The sequence below is a fragment of the Nematolebias whitei genome, chromosome 15 (assembly GCF_014905685.2).
Source record: "Nematolebias whitei isolate Nwh7 chromosome 15, NemWhi1, whole genome shotgun sequence".
NCBI lineage: Eukaryota > Metazoa > Chordata > Actinopteri > Cyprinodontiformes > Rivulidae > Nematolebias > Nematolebias whitei.
Genome location: NC_056512.1, coordinates 26,460,212 through 26,484,716, shown reverse-complemented (window position 1 = coordinate 26,484,716; position 24,505 = coordinate 26,460,212).

The following is a 24,505-nucleotide window of genomic DNA, read 5'->3' as shown; positions in this document are numbered from 1 at the left end:
ATATATATATATATATAATTTTTTTAAACTGCCACAGGCACTTTGCAAGTAACCTTACAGATAGCCCTTGTACTGACCCTGTTGACCTTCACTTCTTCAGATCTAATCTGTTGTAAGTTTCCTATTTTACTCCAAATAGTTTCTTCTTTTGTTTTTCAAAGGCTCATTTTAATCATCACATGCTTGCATCATAAAACAACTGAATTCACATCTTTCTCCTGTGCACTAAAAAAAGCAGGTTTTTTTTTTGTTTCTATGGAGCAAATCCTCATCACCACCAGAGCAGCCGTCATGATAAAAACGTGTACTTTAAAAGATTTGTGTTGTCGATCACCTCTGAACAAAGAGGAAAAAAAGGCGATACCTGAGGTGAAACAGAGGACATGTATGTTATAGGAGGCAGAATGTCTCTGAGCTTGGAAAAGAAATGCAAGCTTTCAACCCCTGGAGTGCCCTTCCTGCATAAAGCAGATAAGGTCAGATAAAGGGATAATGCTGCAACAACAATGAAATGTGTAGCTGTAGCATCAAATTATGTAACGCAGAAACATATTGTATAAAGATTAGTGAAATATTTCTACAAACTGTTGCATACTACTCAATCCAGTGCTATTTCTGAGTGGAGTTATTTCCTCAAAGGTCACAGAAAAATAACCTTAAATGACGAAGGCAGGAAACAATAGTAGCAGCTGTACCTCTAATGCACCTGCTGTGCGGTCCTGAGGAGGACATCACTGCTGATTATGATTGTCCCATTTCCTCACTACAGCTGAGGATATTCTGGTCAGACTTCAGCAGCACGTGGCAAGGATAAACCACACACACACACACACACAGAGTGCAAACAGTCTTGGATGATGCACTTGGACAGCCAGAGGATTAAAAAAGTGGTGGAAGATCCCAGAATTAGATGCACACTAAAGGAAATAGAGGAAATTAGAACAACAGTGTAAATTAATTTTTAAGTCTGCACACTGCAGAGAGAGAAGATGGAACTAAACCAAGATGATTAGTAGTTGGTAACTCGGACTCTGGCATTTATAACTTATAATGAGGGGCTTATTCAACTTTAATATAATTTATGGCAGTCTCAACCCCGTTACAGTCCGCCTAATTGATGCATCATATGTTTTTTTTTAAATCTCCTGTGTGACCAGATTTGAGGCACTGTAAAAACAGAGCTCACATTCTAGAGTGTTATCACCTCTCGCCATTAAAAGCTGATATTCATTTCCTTTGCCTGTCTGTTATCAGAATATATTTATTAACCAGTTTATAGATTTGGACAAAACTCTTGCAAGCAATCCTTAGACAGACATCAAAAACTGATGAAGTTTTCAATGGATAAACTAAAAAGAGCTAAACAATACCATTAATTACAAAAATGGTGATAACTCAGTCAGTTCTTCAGATGTTGAGCTGAAATTTGTTGTGGTGGGAGCTGGGAGTGATCTTCAACACATACTCTGATCCAGGGGCAATTCTGGAATTTAACCTTTAGGGGTGCTTTGCCCCCAGTGCTGACAGTGGCTCTTGGCTTGAGCAGTCTGGTGGAGGGGTCTGGGGTGGGGGGGGGGTCCTCCCCCAGAAAATTCTGAATAAAGTACATGCCATTTCCTGCATTCTGGTGTATTTTAACGGATTGTTAAACATCTACATTTACCTAAATAAGTAAACACTCAATTCAACAACTATTTTAGAGAGCTTGCCACAAAACAGACGCGCTAGCTAAGATGCTACAGATGTAGTGCTCTGCTTTACATTACTCAACCTAATACACGTGTTGTACAAAATCAGTTTAGCGTTAACTGATCAAGCAAACAAAGACTAAACTTATGCAACCAGACATTACAACAAACATTATATCTACATTTAAAACACACAAAACAAAACACAAGCATCAACCTTTAATTTAACCATTAAGCATACCTGCAGTTACCTTCGTACAGATGAACATGCGGTACTTCCTGTTTATCACTGTTGTATTCAGCTGCTCATGAGGTCGGCCGCAGAGTTTTATCATCTTTTACATTTTTCCAGACTCAGTTTAGGTTTTGGAAATGGAATAAACGGTATTCCACCCTCTATAGCAGGACTATTTAACTAAACTGCTCAGCAGACCACAGTTTCTGAAAGTAGTTCAGGGGACGGACACCCAGCAATTGAAGTCATTATGTAAATAAACCAAGTATTACAATGATCTGTTATGGTTTAAATTAGCTTATTTTGTTGCATTGAATCATAAATGCAATAAACAGAACCCAAAACCCAAACCCAGAACTACCCCCCACCCCAAATTTTTTTTAACGTTATTTTTCAGGGGTGCTGAGTTAAAATTTAGGGGTGCTTGAGCACCCCCAAAATAAGGCTAATATCACCACTGCTATGAGTACATACGAATCATGTGGGGCTTTTCTTTAAAAATGTGGCAAACTCTGCAGCAGGGGATGTTTATTCTAGTTTCATTTAGTGAATTTTATCTCTCCTTTACATCTTAAACTGTTGATTTCAAGTCTTCATTTTGACTTCTCGCTTGCTCCAAAACATTTTTTCCCCCAACCTACTCAATGTTGCAGCGGCGTCTCGAGTCGAGTGTAGACCGTTAGAGGAACTGAGCAGGATGTTCTCCGAGGAGCCGTCCACAGCACTTTTCACCACTGAACCTGAGAGAGCACGCTGTCAGCACTCTGCAGGATGTCTGTGGGTGGTGGGACAGTTTGTGTGAGCGTGTGTATTCTTGTTTCTCAGTTAGAGCATGATCAAACACCAAGACCGTTCTCTTTGTAAGGTCAGGCTGGTGGAGACAGATTATTTTTCACTGCGTCAAAAATATTTCTGACAGAAACTTCTTAAGCTCTAAAAAAGAAGGAAGCGCGGTGCAGGGAACAGCTTGAATTTACACTTTGGCCCCTGCTGTTTTTGTACTTGTGCTGCTAAACATTCAACTTTAACTTAGGTTTTATTGTGTTGCACTCCACGTAACATACAAATGCATTTTTCTCAGTATTCTTTTTGGAAATACAGTATATATTTTAGCTGTTTGAAATATGTTACGTATGTCCAGCCGCACCTTGTTAGCTTTTTTGTTACCAGCTGTGAAATTTTCTGTTGCAGTCTCACTTAAATCGAGTGCTTGTGACCAGCGAGTGTTTTAAACAGAAAATTGTTGAAAATCTGGCTTTATTTTAATGTGCAAAACTTCTTTGTAGCCCATGAGTGGTGGCACAGAGGTTAGAGAAGATGGGCCTGTGATTGAAAAGTCGCAGGTTCAACTCCCGGTACCGTCAACATCAAAATGTGGGTGGTAAAGGTAAAACACCCACACCTGCCTCCACCCTCACTTTCCCCACTCTGGGCCCCTGAAGAAGGCCCTTAACCCCCACCATCTGCTCCCCAAAAAACAGGTCTCTCTTGAAAATGAGTTCTTGTGACTCAATGAGACTACCTGTATAAATAAAGGGTAAATGAAAAAAAAAATAAAAAATTGGTGCCCACCTTGACCTGCTTTGTACACACCTTGGTAGCCTCCCTAATGTTTATGAATCAATCTACTAAAGTAAAACCTTAAAATGTACATAGACAGATTTGGATCAGTTTTTTAATGAGTAATTCTTAACTTTTGTTTTTAGAGCTGTGTTATAAGCTGGTAATAGCATTTACCTACAATAATATGAGGAAACACTGCATTTAAGTAATATAAAGACTAGAAAATATTTTTCCTTAAATGATTGGGGTCTAGTTTTCATAGATTTGTAGGGTGGTGGCCGTTAAGGCTTTTGATGTGTGAATCTAATTTTCAATAGCGACCTTTCGTACACCTGGATGCAGTCACACACCAGAATGGAAGTCACTTATTTTTCAAGTAATCCAGCTCACAAGACTGACAGGTGGTACCTCCGATTCCCCCTCTTTGCTCTGTGTTGGGCGACAAATCTTTCCTTTTAAATATTACAGTTAAAGATGACCCCAAGTTAGCAGACTGAGAAGAAGACAGAGCCAGGCGTACAAAAGGTAAGTGATTGTATTTACTGGTGCAGCGGCTTCAGGGCTGGAAGGGAAAAGGGACAAGGTGAGTATCTTGTATAGTTTTAGATTTGCAGCGATGGTTGATAAACAGTAGATAATTCTTTTTTATTGTTATTGTCTTGTAAATGAAGCCAGAGAGGAAGGGAGACAATGTCCTAGATTTTCTGTGGGAGAGCGTGAGGTGAGTATCGGAGGAGAGAGGAGCAGGTTGTTCCTGGTTGATTTCTTGGAAGACCTGTACAGGCAGGAATTGGAAGTTGGTAGGTCATGTCCCAGTGCTGGGAGAACATCTGGCAAGAGCTCATGTACTCAGCAATGCAGTCCTTCCCAATCTACAGCAGATGTGGAGTGGTGGCTGATTACTCGTGGTTTGCAACTGTGGAAGTGTGGCTGGAAAACCTAGCAGTCCTACACCTTTAAGAAGCACGTTGTTTTCATGTGGATGCAATGTGGAAACTAAGAAACTTTAACATATTCACCTAACAGCACCCTTGTGTGGTCAGTGCCTTGGATTTTCTTTTGAAGCTGCCCATAAGTTACTCTATAATGAGCACCATGCTGGGCAGAATTAGCTGACTGTCGACACTCTGTTCTGTTTTTCTTTGCTCGGTGATAATAAAACTTTAAAAGTCAGTTTCTTTGACACAAGGAAAAAAAATCATTTGATGGTTGTTGTGGAAGTACAGTTTAACAAGAATAATTATGGGCAAGTAACTGATCTAAACCAGAGTAAAGCAGCAAATGTAAAACACAGATGTAAATATGTTTTAAGGGACTTGTGATTAAATATATAACCACATCGCTTCCAAGTCCAAGTTCTGTTATGATCTTAGATGAAACGCCTCTTGAGGAACACAGACATTCCTTCTGTTCATAGCAAAGTGAGACTACAGAGAATGTCATCCCTGGGTCCAAACATCTCACTGAAGCTGGCTCTGAGAGAGGTCTCATGTTCTACCTCAAATCTTTGTGATCTGCTCTAAGGATGTGGTATCATTCTGACAAAAAGGATGCACAGTTATTCAATATACATTCCTCCTCACAGAGTAGAGGAGCCACCTGCTTTAACAGGCCTGGCCTTTAGTACGAGCTGATAAACTCAACATGACCGAGAGACCAAAAGAGATTGTATTAATGTGGAACGGAGCTGCAGAAACACGGATCCGGACAAACTCAGACACAGATAGATGCTTTCCCTCAGTGTTTTTATGAAACCAGCGACAATGGAAAAAGCCAATTTTTCCCCACGTTCTTTAAAATAAATTGAGCCCAAAGTTAACTCAAATTGTAGTTCTGTTTGTTCTTTAAAATAAATTGAGCCCAAAGTTAACTCAAATTGTAGTTCTGTTTGTCAAACACTGTGGTTACAACAGAATCCAATGAATACTGATTTCTAATGTCTGTTCTATGTACAAACAGCATACAATCCACAATTATTGTGCACAGAGATGCAGTGACTCTCTGTCTATTAATGTGTAATTTATGAGTAGAGATAAGGAGACTGGATTGGTGTGTAAGAAGTGTGTAAGCACTTTACAATAGGCAGTAGTTGATATGAATCAATTTGGATTGAAGACTGTGCTTTCATGACAGAACAGGCTGGAGGAAAACAGTGTATGGCTGCATGAGCTGATCTTTCTTTAACTCTGCAGAGAGGGCATCACCCTTATTGATGAGGAATCAAAAGTTAAAGCCAGTTGGATTCAAACTGTCTGCAGTCAACCAACATTGCTCAGTCCAACTCCACTGGGGACGTGCACCCCTGGTCCGTGCACAATATGATAAGCATCTTGATGCTCTGCCAACTGTCAGATACATGAGCAGCAAAAGTCAATACAATTCCCCCTTAAATCACTATACAGTGTACTTTCATGTGAGTTTTGATTCAACATACAGGATGTAGTTCAGTATAACATAGCAAAGAAGAAACCGTGTGTAAATCAATGACCCTCGTGTTGTTCATGCACATGTTAGTGTACTCATGTGAATCGTCTTCCCATCCCCAGACACAATAATCTGACATTAAGTGTTGTTTCAAAAGAGCAAATATTTTGCACTAGTCGTGTCTTTTGATGGAAGAATTTCTGGAGACACAAACTTCCTCTCATCAGTATTTCTTTCTTTGGATACTCTGACAGCAGTAGACTCCCCCTAATCTCTTAAACTGGTTATGAAAAGCAGCGACTGACAGACGGCAGTGCGATGACTCTCCACTGGTGGAGGCTTTCAAGAATGCTACAAAGTATTTATAATGTTGAGTCTTGGAAAAGTCTAGAAACAAATCTCTGCTTATTAAAAAAAAAATATATTGCAACTTTCTGAAATTCAACAAAGGAAAAAGCAAGGCTGAGATGATTTGGACAAGTGTGGAGGAGGGATGGTGGATGTACTGGACTAAAGATGTTGCGTATATGGATCTGCCAGGGAGGAAGAAAAAAAGATGACCATGATTCATGGATGTGTTGAAGGAGGAAGATATGTAGGAAAAGGGTGGGATGGAGGTGGATGATCTACCAGTGAACCTCAAAGGGAGCAACTAAAAGGAGCAAAACAAGAAAAATTGAAGAACCTCAAACATCATCCACCTTTGTGTAACATTTCTACAGTCTTTTAGTTGACAAATTTTGAAAATAGAGCAAAAAGTAAATAAATAAAACTAAACAATATCAAATGCTAATTTGTGAAGTTTTATTGAATGCTTCCAAATTAATAAATGTGGGTAGATGTTCTGTATGCATGTTTTCAGTTCTGGTGGTGAACCTTTACACCAATTTTACACATTTGGCCCCAGTTTTAACACTGACAAGGTAAAATGAATGGCTGTCCCCACTCTGGACCAGTTCATTCAGCTGGGTTAGAACAATAATTTAACCATTTCACAACATTGGTGACTCATCCCTGCTGTGTCCACTAACACCATTTGTGTCCAGATCTATACAAGATAAAACACACACACAGCAGCAGAAATTGACCAGAAGAAGTTCTAGGTATTCCCGTTGAGATCTTAATTTTGGTGTTTAATGCATCTGTGATCTCAAAAGACATAAAAAGGCTTGAGATGAGATAATGAAAACTCGGTGGATACTCGTGACTGATGACTGCAATCACTTGGGCACAAGTAAAAAAACAACATCTCAGGGCAAGACAGAGCAGTGTGATAAAAATACCACACAGAGACAGATGGAAAATGTGTCACCCTGTCATCCTGCTGTGGTGTGTGGACACCGCGGAGAGCTGAGTCAATCGCCTTCTGTTAAAAATGACAGGTGAGGTGACAAAACAAATTACGTAGGCGGAGACATGTTGGCTGACAGGACGCAGGTTGTGGACCAGATTAACAGGTGCACGAGAACAGGAGAAAAACACAGGACACCACCTTGTTGGTGTTAATGGGAAAATAAATAATACGTTTGAGAGTACTGTAAATAAAAATCTAAAGGAGGAGACAGGCGTGGATTGCATGATGAATAAACCCAACATGGATGAGGCAAGGCTTTATGTAGATCCTGATGCTATCCAAGAGTGGGCAGTCAGGACATGGTGGGGGTGCAGGAGAGTGTCTCAGGGATGTGAACGATCTCAGGGTAAAACTTATTTGGTGCAGCATCATGATAGCGGCTCTTTAATCTCTCATCTGTGGCCCTTTGAAGATTTGACCCAAACTAACATGATACTAGATTTATTTTGTTTTTCTTTATACCCACAACAGAAAATGTGAGTTTTAGCAGTATTTATTGTAAACTTTCTGTAAATTTGTGAAAGATACAATTAATATTGTTAGTATTTTATCTAGACTGACCCTGGGTTTTTTGATCTGCTCAGAGACGGATTAAAATGAAATTATGACCTGGTTCTGACTGGTTTAAACGGAGCTAGCAGCTCTAAAAAGAGTCTCCCAGGGATTCAATATCCATTAAGGAACAGAGTTTAATTTATTTATCATTTATTTATTGGCTTGCCACATCACGTATAATTTTTTTCATGACACCTCAGACCATATAAGATCCACTGAGATCACACTTAGTCCGGCCCCGTTATTCATGTGATGGACTGTGCTCCCAAATGTGAAGGAGGAGCCTAGACCCTATATTTGTAATGCCATGTGACATCTGGCCCCCCGGTCCAAGATCTCGCGTCGAAATTGTATCGGAGAGGCCAGTGCTGTAAACTGTATATTTTCTCCTGCCTTGATTTAATACAATTGGTAAAACTTAATTCACGTTTCCTTGATTTATTGAAATAGTGTGTGTTGCTGCTTCTGAGGGAGGTCTGAGCCAGGGGGCTGCATGAGCTGGAGTTGGGCCTGGGGTCTGAGATGAGACCTGAGACTCACAGCTAGCAACAGCTAGCTGCAGCAGCTCGGGGCCCGCAGCAGCTCACGTTGCAACAATATAAGGAACGAAATGTGTTGATTACGTTTAGCTACTTCATTTATCCAACCTCACAGTAGGATTACAGTAGGATCTTCCTCTAAACAATAAAAATTAAAAATTTAATAACTTGTCCAGCAAGATGCCAAATTTTTCTGCATACTTTAAATTTACATTTTATTACTTCAAAGTGGTATACTTCATTTTAAGTCAGAATAAAAGATCCACATAAGCCTGCAGAGACTCTGCAATTTTCTCCCTACTTTTGGTCTTTCCTTTTACCCTAAAATGTAAAAATATCAATAAATGTTAAAATTCATTATATGTTTATAGTTTTATAAAGTCATCCCAACTGACCAGAAAATCCCTCCTCTAACGACCTCTAAGTGGTCAATGGGCCACCAGTTGATAAGCAGGTTTTGCGGCTCTAGACACATTGTGTTTAGTAAGCGAAGTGGCAGAAATGGCTGTTTCAATCAAAAAGGTTGCAGACCCCTGCCCTAGATAGATCCCAAGTTATCACAGAGACACATGAACAAACTATAATTCACCCTATTCACAAATAGAGACAGTTTTGAAAAGACAAGACATAAATACAAACTTCTTCTGTGGTAAATGGTGAAGATAATGTAAAAAATGGTAGTTGGTTGGGTCACATGTCCTACTGTGGGTTAACTGAAAGCAGTAACAATCAGACGTTCAGAGAAGACAGGCTTCATAAAGGCCAAGTCTCACTTCTAGCTTTGCTCAGAGGTCAGCGGACATAGGTCAACGGCTTAGCAGCAGGACTAAAACAAGGTCCAGACAAAAGCAGAGAACACACAAGAGATGATTTTTATATGTATCTGTTGTATTTATAGGACTTTAAACTGAGTGAAATATCTGTTATAAAAAAGAAATCTGTAAGAAAAAAATAGTCAGTCAGCTCTAAAGCCTGCCAGTGAGAATGACTCAAGCATCCATCCCCAAAAATGCTGCAACATTACCATCATAATAAGCAAAAACGCCAAGTAACCATGACCACAAACACATACTTTAGCGCAGCACATCAATTCTGCTCCAGTCGAGTCACAGCTAGTTAAATCCCACAATCTTCCCAGGGCTGCGGATAGCTGTGAGACAGTAAAGTGAATTTTTCAGGAGAGAGTAACACCATGATGTGATGTGATTACATTTTCCCACGGAGAAATGAGTTAAGACTCAGCGTTGTGAGTTGCATGCAGGTGCAGTGAGGAGAGAGCGCTGATGCTGGCTGAGTCAGGCAGGAGATGACAAAACATACGAGAACTCATCAGGGACCAGAAAAGTTCACCAATGTGCTGCAGTCAGCTCGACTGCTCGCACGTCACAGGGTGTATTTTTGTGTACTTGTTTGCATAGAAGTCCAAGAGTGTGTGTTGTGTATCTGTGTAGTTCTTAGCATGGAGAATGTGTGTGTTTATGTGGTCCTGCTACTGTCTGTGTGCAGCTCAGAAAGTCATATTGAAGGGAATTGCACCAGCAACAAATTCAGAAGCATGCATAAACACTCTAGGCTCGCAGTAATGATGAATGAGCAGTTGGTGACACAGATACAGATTGGTATGGGCAAGCCAAGATAAATAATCTGTCACATAAATGTAATCACACACACACACATTACTCTGTCATGCTTGCATTGCACCATCCCTGCTAGTTGACCTACATATCTGCTGACATTCATCTCTTTGTGGAGAAATGGTGGCATCTGTCCTCAAACAGATGGCTACTAGTCACAGAATGAATTGCTTGTCAACAGGTTCAATAAATTTGAGCAAATAGACACTTCATCATTGTCTGAACTTTATTGTTGACTTCATGTAAAAGCTGTGAAACCCCCACTGACCTCAACTAAAGCTATGACTCTCCAGACATAAACAAGGAATAGAAACACAGGTCCCACATTTTCGGATTTATGGATTTTTGCAGATGCTACTTCAATTTGTCAGTCAATCTCCTGCTTGGTTCTACCCTCACCCATGAACAAGACCATGTGGTCTAAAGAACAAGCCTCAGTAGATCATTACCAATCCACAGTTGGCTATTCACTCTTCACTTTGAGAGCCATGGCTCAGGCTTGTGGAGGGGCAAATGTTCCTCTCCATTCAAAATTAGCTGCAAACTGCTTCAGTGCTGGAAGTCCCTGCTTGACAAGACCAACTGAACCATAACATCAGAAATATCAGTGAAAAGATTGACCCCTCTACTCCAAAAACTGGAAACCCTCCATATCCTGGATGCTTCTAGAAATATTGTCCATTAGTTTTGGAAACACTCTAAAATGCAACCCTTACCAGAAATTTCTCCCACAAACTCAAGTTGACATGTAACTGACTAGTCCATCATTGGTATCTCTGCTTATAGAGATATAAACTCAGCCATATCACATCTTGGCACCCCCATCTCGGGGGACTGAGATGGGGTCGAGATGGGGTAGAGGCATGGCAGCCGACTTAGGACCAGAAAGTTGTGGTTCAACTCCCAGCCTTTCCCACTTATTGTGGTGTCTCTGAGCAAGACACCTAATCTCCAATTACTCCCCGGGCACTTATGTAGCTGCCCGCTGCTTCACCTGGGTGTATCTCAGATGTGATGGGTTAAATGCATATAACTCATTTCATCATTTTATGGGAACATGCAATGATGACAATCCCAGACTTCCTTTCCCTTATACTTTCTTTCCTCCGCCATGGCTGTTTACCAGAATCGCATAAGGCACTGGCTGCCATCTCTAGATGTAAAGAGGTGCTCTAGCTACCTTTTATGATGTCTTCTAGCAGTGTTGGCTGAGGTATGCAATGCATGCAGGTAGGGCATTAACAAAGTACTCGAGTAATCTACACATCGATTGCTAGGACATCTATCGAGGTTAAAAATGTTACTTCGAGTATCCGTAGTGACGTCATATTATGTGACCACCGTATGACCGTAGGGGGCGGTGTTGCACTGTTATAGGTCACAGAGTATGGTGTAACACCGGGTCCAATCCACCGAACCAGAACCAGTTTCGTTTTAAGTTTCGTTTTTGACGTGCTGCATGTTTCTTCACGTTTGCAGTTTAATAATAATAACTAATTGTTTAGTTTTCCTGTGACTTATTTGCAGTATGATAAATGGTAGGAGCATAATATACGCTCCCAATGCTTTGTTGGTCTTTTTTTTTTTGGTAAATAATTACCTTTTTTTACAGTTTTATTTATTTATTTATTTTTGTATCTTGAGATCTATGACGTCATCAAATACTCGAGTTCTACTCAGGTTTTATTATGTTAATGTCGAGTTGAAAAAATTTATACTCGTTCAACCCCTAAATGCAGGCAGGCTGCCTGAAATCCTCTACTTAAAGACCTTTCTTTTTCATACTAACTGTATAATTTTCCTGTCTGCAGCTCTGCTGGCTGGTGCCTTATTTATCTTCTGATATGAACTTTGACACTTGAATTATGACAGACATTGGGAAACATCCATCCATTATCTTTACCTGCTTTTTCCTTTTCGGGTCAGGGCAGTCATTGGTGCCCATGACCAGCTATCATTGTGTGAGAGGCGGGGGACACCCTGGACATGTCACAAGTCCATCACAGGGACACACAGAGACAAACAACCATTCACTCTCTCACTCACACCTAGGGATAATTCAAAGTTACCAATCAGCCTAACATGCATTTTTTTGGTCTGTGGGAGGAAACCGGAGTACCAGGAGAAAACCCACACATGTAGAACATGCAAACTCCACTCAGAAAGGCCCCCGGCCAGGATTTGAACCGGGGTGACCAGCTCGCTAAGAGGCTGCAAATCTACCAACTGCGCCACCATGCCGCCCCATTTGGCAACTTGAATTAAGAAATTTATTACAAAAACTTTTAAAAATTTGTGTCCAGCCTGACCTGGTACATAAAGATAGCATTGCAAGCAAGTATGCACCTTCCCCAGGCCTGGCTCCAAAGTGTGGCCTCAGTATCCTCAGTCTGTGTAAGATATCTGGGTCCCCTGATCTCAAAGGACCCAGTTACTGGTGAAGTGAAGTCTAACCAAGGTTGAAAGTGAATTTATTTTTGCAGATAACAATAAGGAAAGAAAAGCACCAGCATGAAAATGGCTCCTAAATTAAGATGACAGTACATATTTTCATATTTCTCTGGGGGAGACTGCATCTTTGATGTCCTACTTCCTCCACAGAAAGTGAAAAATAAACTGATGCTCTGCCACATTAGAAATATTTCTGCTTTAAGTTAGTGTTCTCGTATGTACAGTTTTTAATCCCCTGGTCAAAAGTACATTCTAGTTTAAATAGTGGATTAGAATAGAGGAAGAGGTTTGAGTTGATGCACACAATGGCTTAAGCACAACTTCAACACTGCACATTTATTGTTTAGTTTTTTGTTTTTTTTTTCAACCACATGAAGAGCAAAGTCAAAAAGACATGGAGCTATTTGAAATGTTGGGCACTTTTGCTTGTGTTTTGCAGTTGTGAGTTCTTGACCCGTGGAGAAAACCTACAGAGTAAAAAATCACTCCTTGAAATGGTCCATTGGAGCTGCTGTCCGACCTTTTTCTCTTTATTCTTTGTTGGAACAAAGTTGATTTGTTGGTTCCTTCATGAGGTGACCTGATGTGACCTTATTCCTTGCATTTCGAGCCAACCAGTTTATCAGTCAGCATTCAATCTGCAGCCAGTGTCCCTGATGAGGACAATGCACAGTTAGCTTTTTGGTGGTGTGGGTTGAAGACACATAAATCCTCTCTTTTGCATAGGATAGGAACAAAGTACACAAATATTTATGTATTATTATGACCATTTCTAAACAACCCAGTTGTCAGAAAAAACACGACAAAAACAAAACATGTTCTTGTACACTCATTGAATAAGTAATGTCTCAAATCAGTCTGCGACAGTAAAGACAGAATATTGTAAAGACAAATGTATAGTAAAGTTAGATCCTACTGCCTGTCATGGGGTAACCCTAGTCTGTATATAAGTAGGTTGCCCATAGATTGTGCATGGAAGAAACTACGTTCCTATTGTTTTAAAGGAATATTTATGAGCTATTGAAAATGTGTCATAACAGTTTTTGTGGTGGTTTGTTATGCACATAAATAAGTTTTAATCGTGACTGTGCTTGTTTTTAAATGACAATATGTGCTGCTTTGTCTTGTCGGAGGAGCATCCTGTGTAAAATCTGGAATAGAAAGCCATTGACCTCAGAGGACAGAGGTCAGATTTGGAATACAACATGCCCACCTAACTGCTCCATTTGTGCATTTGAAAACCAGCAGGATTTGGAAATTGTTGTGCTCAGTGACGAGGCTAACAACTAAAATAGCCACATGTTTCTTATCATAGTACGCTACATGGTGAGCGAGTGATTTAATGAAACACAAACTGACAGAAGGGTCATTCATGCAACTGTTACCCCTTTTCCAGAGCAAAGCAGCCATTTTGTGTCAACAATATTCAGAAATCTCAGATTTTGAGTTAGATTTCTGACTTTGGAGGTCTTTTAGATTGGTTTTTTCTCTCAATTTCCAAATATCAAGAGGTTTCAGTTACTTTTATGTTTTTCTGATCCATACTCTCATTAACTACAAAGTAAAAATTTAAGTTTGACTCCTCCTCCACAACACAGCCAAATCATATAGTACATGGCCACATGTTATGTTATGTTGTTTATTTGTCATATGCAGATTACTACAAGGTCAACAGTGCAATGAAATGTTCAGGATTAGAAGAACCGATTCGACTTGCTTAAAAAAAAATAATAATAAAAAAAGCAAAAAAAGAAATATTAAAGCATGCAATAATGGTAAAAAATAAAGTACCAAAAGGTGAAAAAAAAAGTACATGGTCCAAAAGAGATATAGTAAACAACAAAATGGTAGAATATAACTGTGCAATTAGGATGAATTTGCATGCATAAGTATTTCACAGGTGGTCATATAAACTACACAGGTTTTGTGACAGATTATTGCACAGGTAGTGAATACCACTGAGATTAATTGAATTATGATGGTATGGTAGTGATGATATATGACATATATGAGCTATGACATACATGACATACATACATAGTGCAGCAGCAATAAAATATATATGTTATGTGAATCTCTGACCATGTTGTGTTAATTTTTTTTTTGATCAGATCACAATATTCTACAAGTTGTCGGTGTGTTATTATATTTCAAATAGTATTATATTGCAGTCATTTATTGTGTGAAAGCTGATCCAGAATTCACATCTAGTTAATCCGTCTTACTCCATTTTTGTCTTTTAGCCAACAATTGGCTTTGCAATACTTTTAGGTTTCATCCAACCTTTAACTTTCAGCATTTATCTGTCTGTTTGCTACTTGTAACCTATAGCCAATGTGCTATTCTGTGTTTTTAGATGATCTTTTGCTACAGTTCACTGTTAGTAAGGTTTTAAGTACTTTTAAAAAGTTTTCTGCTTCTTTCAGCTTTACTGACTCAATTTAAACGTCTTCAAGTTTCATCAGTGTCATTCAGTCAGCATTCACACTGCATTATTACAGAAAATGCAATTTCTTAATTTCTATTTTTGTGTAAATTTAACATGTAGTGTAGTTTTTCCAACTGTGTAATTTAGTATTTTGATATGGTCTGAGAGTGCTCTTAATTTATGTGTGCATTTCAAATAATTAGAATATTGTGAAAAATATACATTTTTTGTCATTAATTCAGAAAGTGAAACTCATATATTATTCATTACACACAGAGTGAAATATTTCAAGCCTTTGTGTTTTTGAAACCATTAGTGAAAAGGCCAGACTTCAGGGGTATCTGAGGCAGGCTTGAAACACAAGAGTCAGGGTGGCTTCTGGGTAATACCAGATGGCTAGGCCTCAGACCGACGAAGCCTCTTGGATGAGGGGCGAAACGTTTCTTTTTAACAAAAAAAACGAAGTCCAGATGACATGATTCAACCTTTTTTGTTGTTATATACCTGGATGACTGAGAAAACAAACGTTGGTTACGTACTGTAACCCCAGATTCTATGAATATAGGCGTAGCCCTTTAAGGCTGTCGCTGATGGTTTATCCCGTTATGCGCAGCATAAGCACTGAAAAAATTAGTCCACGCCCACCTGCTGTGTGGGCCCCACCCGGTCCGTATAAATTACGTTAAGAGCGGGAAATCGGCTCCCAAAATAGCTTTTTTCTTCAGCCATTTAGGAGCCAGTGAGGCCCGACGCTTAAAGGGCTACGCCTATATTCATAGAATCTGGGGTTACAGTACGTAACCAACGTTCTATTTCATATAGGCTTCGCCCTTTAAGGCTGTCGCTGATGGTTTAAGGGCGAAGCGGATGTGGTCCTCGCCTCACTGGGTCCATTCGAACACAGTAAGAAGCGGAAGCTTGCCCAAAAAAAACGTCTTGTCACCCAGCTCCCCGTGTGCATAAACTACGCATCGCGTAATTATGTACCATGCACAGACGCATGTTGTGTAGCTATGCGTTCTGACAAGCATGAATACCCCGGAAAAACTTTCAACGGGAAGAGGAAGTTTAAAAGAGGGGGGGGAGGGGGGCATGAACCAACTGGTTCATGGCTGAACAGTATAAACAGATTAATGTCCATGAATTGATCAATAATCAAATGAACTGATTGTTAACAATAATCATGAACTGATTAGTGACAATAGAACCAAAATCACAGACACGACTGTGACTGAAAAACAACATCTCACACTGTAATGCATGCAGACAGAAGTGAGCTTAAACAGAGTTCCATGAGAACAACAATATTCATTCTGTTAGAGCACTAAGAACAGAATGTGTCATGGAACGAGCCGTTACATCACGTAGGTAAAAGCGAATAAATGAGCAGGGTGTTGACCATGCAGCCGCAGTGCAAATGTCCTGCATTGACATACCATTATGCAGAGCAGTCGAAGATGCGATACCCCTGGTCGAGTGTGCTTAGAGGTTGACAGGAGGCCCTAAATCTGATGCTCTGTAGGCTTCAGAAAAAAGGCCTCACACAGCCAGTGTGACAAGCGCTGGATGGATAACGGCGACCTGCAGAAGCATCTCTATAATGCACAAACAATTGTTGAATTTGAACGCATTGCAGCTATGCGCGTTACGTAACACGTCAACGCCTGCACCGGGCAGAGAAGATGAACAGATGCTTCCCCTTCTGATCTGTGGGGGGGAAAAGACCCCTCCAACGATATCACTCTTGATTTAAAAGAGCTCGTGATGTTTTAGGCATAAAAGCTGGGTTGGTCTTAAATCAGCTGAGCTGCCCGTCAGCCTAATTCTAAGGCATGACGAAACAACAGAGAGGGCAGATAATTACTTACCCTCTTAGCGGGTGTTAAAACCAACAACAGGGCTGTTTAAAGAGACAAGAATTTAAATGAAACCTGATCCAGAAGCTCAATTGAAGCTTTGATCAGGGCTCGCAGGACCAGCGTAAAATCCCACTGTGGAACAAGTGGGCATGAAACAGGCCTACATCTCTGTACACCTTTAGAAACCGCTTCATCAGCGGGTGATTAAAAGCTGTTCTGTCTCCAAACCCTTTGTGGCAGGAAGAGATGGCTGCAACGTACGTTAAAGCGTACTGAAAGCCAACTCCCTATCCATCAGGTGTTGTAGAAAAACAACACGCCGCCTAAAAGGCATGAAGTGGTCTCTAAACCTTCTCTGTACACCAGCGCTGAAAAGCCGTACCCTTGATGTGTACAGAACTGTGGTAGATGCAGCACGTGAATCTTGAATTGTGCACACTATCTCCTGAGGGAGACCCATCCTCTAAGTGGGACCGCTCAGCGGTCAGACCCACCGGTGTTGACCTATTTCTGGGTAACTCTTGGTCGCTCCTCCTGCCTGAAGGAGAGCATCCTTCCTCCACGACAGTTCCACGGCGACCCCACAACAGACGTTGCAGGCCTGGGAACCATGGTGCGTTCACACGCCGGGAGCCACCAGGAGAGCTGTCAATCCCTCCTCCTGAACTCGGTTCATGGACCGTAAAAAACAGAGGAGGTGGGGGAAAAGAAACGCGTAAAAAGCGTTTTGGGCCACCGACTGTGAGCAAATGCGTCCCCCCCCAGCGATGGATCGTCTCGCGGGCTCAGGGAAAACCGTAGTTAACATTGAGCGTTCTTCTCGCGTCGCAAACAGGTCCACAGCTGCTTTGCCAACTTCTGCTGCGTCTGAAAACATCAGATCCGGATGGAGGATCCGGTCCACGTGACGTGGGCCGCCCCTGAACGTTACATCCGCCCCTCTGTTCAGAACACCGGATATGTAAAACCGCTCTAATAGAGAGCAGGTTGATGAACCCAACTCAGTAGCTTCCGCGCAATGTGTAACATCTGGGCTGAACGCACACCCCCCTGGCGGTTTATGTACGCAGCAGTCACCATGTTGTCTGTGTGAATCAACACGTGTTGATTCTGTAGCACGGGAGCAAAATGTTGAATCACATTCAGCACTGTGCGACACTCCAAAAACATTGATGCGGGCTGATGTGCGGTGGGGCACAGCGCCCCTACTGCTTGAGATAGGCATGTCCCCCCCCCCAACCTGACAGAGACACGTCCGTGAAGACTGACACGTGACGTGGGTCTGCTGACGGGGACTCCCTCTGACAGAGCCAGGGTGTTTCCCCAGTGTCGGAGGTCTGCTCCCACGGAGGGAGGGACAGTGATCATCCGTCTCTTTTGTTTACTGGATCCACACGCAGACGCGTAAACCACCTCTGGAGGCGTCTCATGTGTAACAAACCCAGCGGGACCACTGTGTGAGCTGATGACGTCATTCCCAACAGCTTCATGACGGAGACAGCTGTTACCACTTTGCCAGGTCTTACGTGGCGTAATTGGTTTTTAGAGTGTCGATTCTTGTTTGTGATAAACGAGCCGTCATGGTAATTGAGTTTAATTCCACTCCCAGATAACAATTGTCTGGGCCGGGAAAATCGAGCTCTTCTTCCAGTTATGGCGAAGCCCAGATTTAGCAGGTGTGATGCTAACACCTGAGCCTGTATCAATGCTTCCTGTCTGGAGTGAGACAGGGGCAGCAGGTCGTCCAGGTAAAACAAAACTCTCATCCCTGCTTTGTGCAGTGGATGCAGGGCTGTCTCCACACACTTTGAGATTACACCCTTTATCAGAAGCTCCTGGACTTCTGCATTTAAGGCTGAGACTTGGTCTGGTGATGACAGGACCGTCTCTATAACTCCTCCGAACGGAGGGGGTCGGGTTGCAAACTGCAGCGTGTAACCCTTGCATAACACTCTGTCCATCCATCTGTCCGGTGAGCATGTTTTTAACCACTCTGCGTGACGTTCGTGGAGTGGACGTGCGTTTAAATGATGTGCCATGTTTTGAACGGATGTCATCCAAACCTCCGCCTCGACCGCCGTCATGCGTCGCGGAAATGTTTTCCGCGTGACCCAAGGCGAGGTTTTCTTGAAAGGGCTGTTCTGCGCGCGCCCGTGCGCTGTGACTGGATCGCGGACCAACCTTCATGTCCGGGCGGGGCGGTGTGCGCTGAGGCGAGGCGTGTGTCAGCTGATGCCGTCGAGAAGGCTGCACGTTTAACGTCGCTGTGCGAACGTTGAGAGGTGGAGGGCGTGACGTCATCAACGCCGTGCTGTCGAAGTGAAGGTTGTGAGCCTCGCGGGAGCGCACGTTTCCTCTGGGGGGACGCGCGCCGCTCTCGCTGAGGGCGGGGCCCGTCATTGGATTCATTCAGCTGTCTCACGCTTATGCCGCCGTGAGCTGCTGATCGCTGAGACGCGGTGGATGACGGCCACTCGCGTTCATTCAGGAGAGGCGTGTGTTGTTTTCGCTGAGAGCAGGGACCTCCACCGGACCCGGCCTGCGGTCCCACATTTATCCCGATGTGGGCCGGTGAGCGCCGGGCAGCTGTGCGTGCATCATCGACACAGTGCCGTTAGGATGGAGGCTGCTTGTCTCGCTCGGGAGCGCGTTAACACCGTTGGGAGGTGATCGTGCGGGTCTGATTGACAACAAATTATTTCGCTTACCGTGGTGTCACGTGAGCGTCTGGGCATGTGAAGGAGCGGCGGTGGATTTAAAAAACCTTTATTTAAGGACACCGGCTCTTTATGAGTGGAGGGTGTGTGTGTAGCGGCTGTGAGCTCATCCGAGCTTACAGACTGGCTAAAAACAGGCATTTGATCTTTGAAAAATCATTTATTCAATTCCTGTGTCATTTATACACACATCCTCCGCAGACCGTCATTTCTTAAAACTTCTCCCCCGTGAGCCCTGCGGTTTGTTTGCTCCGAGCGCCGTCTGCAGGCGATCTCTGGGGAAAAACGCTGAAGTGCAGGCTGCCGGACTGAGGAGGGGTGGTCTCTGGCGGGCGGGGCTGGTGGTGGAGCTGGGCGAGACGAAGCTGCTGCTGCCGTGGAGCGTCGATGTTATTGCCTCTGCTTTCGACGATCTCTCCAGCGGGCTGGGGGACGGAATGAGCCGCGTGGCTTGATGAGATGGCGTACAGCTTCCGACGTCTCCTCCGACTGCTTCGAATTCGTCAGCATGGACGTCAAGCTGCTTCCGAACAGCGCGTCCGATGAGATGGGGCCCTCCATCCGGTCTTTGTGCAGCTTTTCCGGCAGCAATGGAAAGTGACGGAGCCAGATGGAACGTTGGATTACCGTCATCCATGCTACAATCCTCGACAAGCAAACCGAGGGAGCGACGCACATGTTGAGGATGGCGTCTGCCGATTACACAGGGAGCTCTTTGTCTCCTCCGGCAGGTCTGAGGCCTCCAGCCTTTTCGACATGCTAAATGCTAGCAGCGCATGTTGTTGCTAACTGCGGCTGCCTGAAAACACATCGGTGGGCTCGATTGGAGAGCTTTGGTCGCCGTCTGGTTCCTCCGGAGGGACGGGACGCTGCTCCGACCTGGGCAGCTTCGCTCCGGAAGCTTCCGCGAGGCTTGGCTCCAGGGGAGGGAACCGAGGAATAGCGTCAGTTGCCTTACAGAAGGAGTTCTTTGTCTCCAAGGCAGGTCTGCGGCCTTCAGTCCCTTGGACATGCTATATGCTAGCAGCGCAGGTTGTTGCTAACTGCGGCTGCCTGGAAAAACACGTCGGTGAAAAATAACCTTTCCGCCGATCATCCGAACTGGCGGGAAAAGGCGAGGGACGTAGAAAAAAAAAGGGGTCCCTTCATGTCAGCCTCCTCCCGGGTTCCGCCGGGCAACCCCTGAGGGCGCTGTCGGCCGGGAGCGGTGTGATCGCCGATGCGAAACGAGGTGGGATGGGGTGAGCATTCACTCAGCCCCCCTCCACCTACACTACGCTCCCCAGGAGGGAATGAGCAGCGGGGGCTGCAGCTGAGCACACCTTGCCCCGGAGGAACCATCCGGTTCGCCCCGAGGGTCGGCGATAAGAGGAAAAACACAAGATGGCGTTGTCCAGCGTGTAATGACCTGTCACTGGGAAATGTTCCCCGATGCTTACCTTGGAATAAGACTGCTGTCATCTTCTCCTCGGGGAGGAGAACTCACCGGACGACCGGAGGTCGACTGCCGGGCCAAGCATCTTCCGCAAAGGTTGGTCATTTACACAATTTGTCTTCTTTGTTCTTCTGACAGTGCTATATTAGCTCGCTGAAGAAAAAATGGGAGCCGATTTCCCGCTCTTAACGTAATTTATACGGACCGGGTGGGGCCCACACAGCAGGTGGGCGTGGACTAATTTTTTCAGTGCTTATGCTGCGCATAACGGGATAAACCATCAGCGACAGCCTTAAAGGGCGAAGCCTATATGAAATAGAACTTTGTGTTTTTGAAACCATTAGTGAAAAGGCCAGACTTCAGGGGTATCTGAGGCAGGCTTGAAACACAAGAGTCAGGGTGGCTTCTGGGTAATACCAGATGGCTAGGCCTCAGACCAACGAAGCCTCTTGGATGAGGGGCGAAACGTTTCTTTTTAACAAAAAAACGAAGTCCAGATGACATGATTCAACCTTTTTTGTTATTTCAAGCCTTTATTTTATTTTATTTTTGATAATTTTGATGATTATAATAAAAACCCAAATTCAAGTGTCTCAGAAATTTTGAATATTGTGAAGAGGTTCTATATTTTAAACTCTTGGTGTCACCTTAATCCACTGATTAACTCCTAGACATGAGCTACAAATGTCTCATTCCTTAAGTCCAGCCACGTCTAAACCAGAAACAATGTCAGAAGCGTCTTACCTGCTGAGGACATAAAGAGCTGGACTGTTGTTCAGTGGTCCTATGTCCTTTTTTATGTTTTGGATTTACCTTTATTTGGATTTACCATATCCTAGATGACTGAGAATCTTCCCCAGCGACCTCTTTTCAGATAAAAGTACAATTTCATGTAATTTGTAAATCAAGGTCCCAGAGACTGGTGGGAGAGTGGATGTCCAGAATCCATGTTGCTTGAAGTCCAGCGTGAAGTTTCCACAGTCAGTGATGGTTTGGGGCCATGTCCTCTGCTGGTGTTGGTCCACTCTGTTTCCTGAAGTCTACAGTCAGCACAGCATCTTCCAGGACATTTTAGAAACTTCATGCTTCCTTCTGCTGACGAGCTTTATGGAGATGCTGGTTTCATTTTCCAGCAGGACTTGGCTTCAGCCAATACTGCAAAGGTACCAAAATACTGGCTGTGGGATATTCTAATTTTCTGAGTTTTGGTTTTTATTATCTGTAAGCCATAATGCAATTCAATTCAATTAATTTATTTATACAGCTCCAAGTCACAACAGAAGTCATCTCAGGGCACTGAACAGAAACATTCATATATATATAAAATAACAAGTTAACACTATATATCTGAGGAGCAGACTGTTTTGAATTCAATGACATAATCATGAGCCATATTATTTTTCCAAAATATTTAAATACATAATGTCATTGCTCAAAATAACTCAACACCAATGTTCATCAGAAAAAAAAAAAACAACAACTTTTGTTTTCTTATCTTAAAGTATTTTTTGCAGTTAAACTGTGTATTTTACCTTCCTCTGTAATGTTTGACTACCTCCAAAGCTCTCTGTCCGTGCTGACCCTGGCTCTTTTCTTTAACCAGCTCCTTCTTTATAGATCTACCACTGAAACCCAGAGAAAGGTCCACAGCAATATCTTTCTCCTCTCATATCTATCCACCACATTCACTAACGATCTCCTTCTCCCCTAAGGCTGCAAATTATTGGCAAACGCCAGTGACTAGCTGAGCGGTAATTTGTAGAGCAGAGGACCCTCACACCATCCGACCCCCCCTTCCCCCCGCTCCGATTCAGACAGCAAGTTTCTCACCCATCAATTCTTCTTTTTTACTTTTTTCTCCTACTGGTGAATGTCACTCCTTTCTTTTAAACATAACCTTTCTTTTGTTCTCTCTCTCTTTCCATCCTTGCTCCTGTAATGATTTACACACTGCCTCCACAATGAGGAGTGGGGGGAGCCGATCCTAAATAACAAAATAAATTTTTTATCAGTGTGGAATTGATTGATAATTCAGTGGAGAGGCTGACAGCTGTAGGGCTAAAGGAAAAAAAAAAGCGTGAATACATGAGGTTTGTGCGTTTCAAGTCTCTGTCTGATAATTCAGTGGGAGTCCGACAGCTGCATGGCCCGGTCAGGAGCCCTGCTTTTCTGCAAAAATCAATGTGAACGAAAGCCCTGCAAAATAAAAAAAAACTGGCAGCACTGCTCGCTGTCACAACTCGGGGCGAAGTGTATTTTTATTAAAGGAGGTGTTTCTCATGATCATTGATATGCTGAACACATGCACACAAAGCCTTGTAAGAACAGAGGGGGAGCCTGAATATGTATGCAGATTCTGAGCAGATCTTTTCAAGTGATTTGCATCGCATCAAGCCTTTCTCAGCCGCACGGTCCCGCTGCAGACGGAGAAGAAAAAGAATGCGGTGTAATAAGAATGAGTCAAGTTGATACATGTATTAGTGGGCGGGAATGAGCACTTCACAGTGACACCCACGTCCTCGGCATGTCGACCTGCGGTGGGCTTGCTACAGCAGACTGAGCTGATTGATTTTTTCTCCTCAGAAACTCAAAACAGGCTGCAGAATGAGGAGCGCTCATGTACCAAAAAAAAAAATGCACGTTCCATCGAACCCCCAAAACCTTTTTTTTGTCCTAGTTTGAGTCTTATATAAACCTCTGCCATATTAATGTTAACAAGCAAGACCAACTTTGACCTTTCTACCAACCCACCTGCACACATGACTCAGTGAGTCAAAATAAGGCACTGCTCCTCACTTGGCGTGATTCATCTGACAAGAAATCCCATCGTTAGAACATATCCAAAATCATATCCACGTCATGTCAAGCATCAATGTGTGGCATGGAGGCTGCACAGTTGCAGAAAGAAAAGCTCTGCAGAGAGTAGTGAAGGTTGCACAGGAGTCTGTTGGAGTCAGCCTCCCCACCATCGCAGATATCTACACCTCCAAATGCAGGAAGAGGGCAACTTGCATCATGAAGGATCCCACTCACCCAGCACACACACTTTTTGCCCCGCTCTCCTCAGGTTGGTTGAGGAGCATTAAGTGTAGAACCACTAGACTGAGGAACAGCTTCTACCCTGTCTGTTAGATTCATGAATATCTAACCAGATGAATCACTGTGAAAAAAAAAATCACATCATGAAGTTGCTGTTTTATTTTATGCTGCTGTGTTCATGTGTGCTCACACAGACTCATGTTCGTGCTGCTGTTCAGCATATTGTTTTTGTACTACTAGTGCTTAGCGTATTTTTACTTTAAAATTTTCTTTGTTTATATCTTAGATCTTATTACTGTTTTTCTTTTACGTTTTATACTTTTGTTGGATGTAACTGGGACCCTGTGTACAAAATTTCATTCCATCACATGTACCACATGTGGTGCATTTCACAAAAAAAGAAACTTGAATCCTTGAAAACCTTGAATCATATTATTTAAAGTATTGACCAAGTTGTTTCCAAACCACACGTAGTTAAACAAATAATCATTTTTGACACAGGACAAGGAACAGAAAGGTGACTTTGGAGTAAAGTAACATTTCCCGAATGAGCCACTTCAATTAACCACAACCAAAAGTGACTT